The sequence below is a fragment of the Papio anubis genome, chromosome 5, assembly GCF_008728515.1.
Source record: "Papio anubis isolate 15944 chromosome 5, Panubis1.0, whole genome shotgun sequence".
Taxonomy (NCBI): Eukaryota; Metazoa; Chordata; class Mammalia; order Primates; family Cercopithecidae; genus Papio; species Papio anubis.
Genome location: NC_044980.1, coordinates 92,528,207 through 92,530,833, shown reverse-complemented (window position 1 = coordinate 92,530,833; position 2,627 = coordinate 92,528,207). Strand labels below are relative to the sequence as shown.

Here is a 2,627-nt window from a genome sequence, read left to right as displayed (position 1 = left end):
TCATTTAATGACACCTGCCATTTTTAAATAGTTAACCAACTTGTTATCACAAAACATTTTTTATAGTCTACTTCTTTTAAGTTTTACATTCTGCTATTTCAATGATAGAAATTATTTTCCTCTAATACATTGGGAATATCCAAATCTAGATTTTTAAAAAAGATTTTCCAACTAAGAACAAGTTTCAAGGCACTTTCATCCGTTGTTACTCTGACCCTTTATCCCTCAGAATGGAATAGCTGTGCTCGTTTGGCAGCACCTATACTAAAACTGTGAATGATACAGAGAAAATTAGCATGGCCCCTGAACAAGAATAGCACACAAATTCATGAAGCATTTCATATTTTTCGACAGAGTAAGAAACAACTCACAGAATGAGAGAAAATGTTCACAAACCTTGCATCCAACAAAGGCCTACTATAAAGAGTCTTTAAGGAACTTAAACAAGCAAAACAACAACAAAAACAACAAAAAACATTGAAAACTGGACAAGGCCGACATGAACAGACACATCTCAAAAGAAGACATATAAGTAGATAACAGACATGAAAAAATACTCAAAATCACTAATTATCAGAGAAATGAAAATCAAAGCCACAGTGAGATACCATCTCATACCGTTCACAATGCTTGTTATTAAAAAGACATAAAATAATTGATGCTGGTGAGGCTATAGAAAAAAGGAATTTTTATACACTATTGGGGGGAATGTAAATTAGTTCAGGCACTGTGGAAAGAAGTTTAGAGAAATCTCAAAGAATTCAAACAAACTAGCATTTGACCCAGTTATCCCATCGCTGGGTACATACCCAAAGGAAAACAGATTGTTGTATAAAAAAAGACACAAGCATTTGTAAGTTTATTGAAGCACTTTTCACAATAGCAAAGACATGGAATTAACCTGGGTGCCCACCAACGGTAGATTGAATAAAGAAAATATGATAAATATATACCATGGAATACTACACAGCCATTAAAAATGTGAAATAATATCTTTTCAAGCAATGTGGATGTAGCTATAGGTCATTATCCTAAGTGAATTGACACAGAAACAGAAAACCAAATACCACATGTTCTCATTTATAAGCAGGAGCTAAACACTGGATATGTATTAACATAAAGATAGGAACAATGGATACTGAGGACTGCTAAAAGTGGGAAGAAGAGGAGGAAGGCAAAGGTGAAAAACTACCTTTAGAATTGTATGTTCATTGATGCATACCCCAAACCCCAGCGTCATTTAATATACCCATGTGACAAGCCTGCACAAGCACCCTTTGAGTCTAAAATTAAAATTAAAATTATTTATAAAAATAGAGCATTTCACCTCGAAAATATATGATCATTTGCTCTGGAGAATGCAAAATTACAGTAAAAATGTGATGTAATCTTTCTAAAGCAGTAATTTGGATCTGGGAAAATAATAAAAGGCATTGACATAGCTGGACTGTTAAAATGGTTGTTTTTTTTATGTGAAAAGAAAAATATCCAGAATACATTTCCTATAGACCAATCTTATATTGATTTTGAGATATGATGCAATTTGGGAAATTTAGTAAATTATTTTAATTTGGAAACCAGAATGTTGATGTGGTAAATTCCTTCAAAATATGCAAAGCAATTAACACCCATGGAAAAAATATAATTTAATAATATCTACCATTATTTAAATGCACACAAATATGTAAGGCATATGCTAAGTTCTTTAGATGTATCATATAATATAATCCTTGTCACATCACAGCAAGTTATAGAGTGGTATTATCATCACTGCTTACAGAAAAGGATATTGAGGGACAACAGAAGTACTTGAGTGCTTGTCAAAGCCAATGTTTGTTTTTTCTTAACTTTTATTTTTGGTGCAAGGGTACATGTTCAAGATCGTTATATAGGTAAAGTTGTGTCATGGGGGTTTGCTGTACAGATTATTTTGTCATCCATGTACTAGGCCTAGTACTCATTAATTTTTCTGATTCTTTCCCTCCTCCCACCCTCTTCCCTCAAGTAAAATCCAATGTCTGTTGTTCCCCTTTGTGTGTCCATGTGTTCTGATCATTTAGCTACTACTTGTAAGTGAGAAAATGCAGTGTTTGTTCTTCTGTTTCTGCCTTAGTTTACTAAGAATAATGGCCTCCAACTCCATCCATGTTCCCAGAAAATACATGATCTCATTTTCTTTTATGGCTGCATAGTATTCTGTGGTATACAGGTGTCACATTTTCTTTATCCAATCTGTCATTGATAGGCGTTTAGGTTGATTCCATATCTTTGCTATTGTGAAAAGTGCTGCAATGAATATTCACATACATGTGTCTTTACAGTAAAATAAATTATATTCCTTTGGGTATATACCCAGTAATGGTAGTGCTAGATCGAATGGAAGTTCTGTTTTTAGCTGTTTGAGGAATCACCACATTGTTTTTGACAATAGTTGAACAAATTTACACTCTCATTGACAGTGTATAAACATTCCCTTTTCTCTACAACCTCACCAGCATCTTTTATTTTTTGTCATTTTAACAATAGCCATTATGACTGATGTGAGATGGTATCTCATTGTGGTTTTTATTTGAATCTCTCTGACAATTAGTGATGATTTTTTTTTTATTTTGTTAATAATAGCCATC

At 33.1% G+C, this 2,627-nt stretch overlaps 1 non-coding gene across 1 annotated transcript; it reads left to right on the top strand.

Moving 5' to 3' along the window:
* The first annotated feature begins 241 nt into the window (after nucleotides 1-241).
* On the top strand, nucleotides 242-348 carry LOC116275061. Its single transcript, XR_004184033.1, has one exon. It is a non-coding gene; the product is annotated as a U6 spliceosomal RNA (small nuclear RNA).
* The last annotated feature ends 2,279 nt before the right edge of the window (nucleotides 349-2,627 follow it).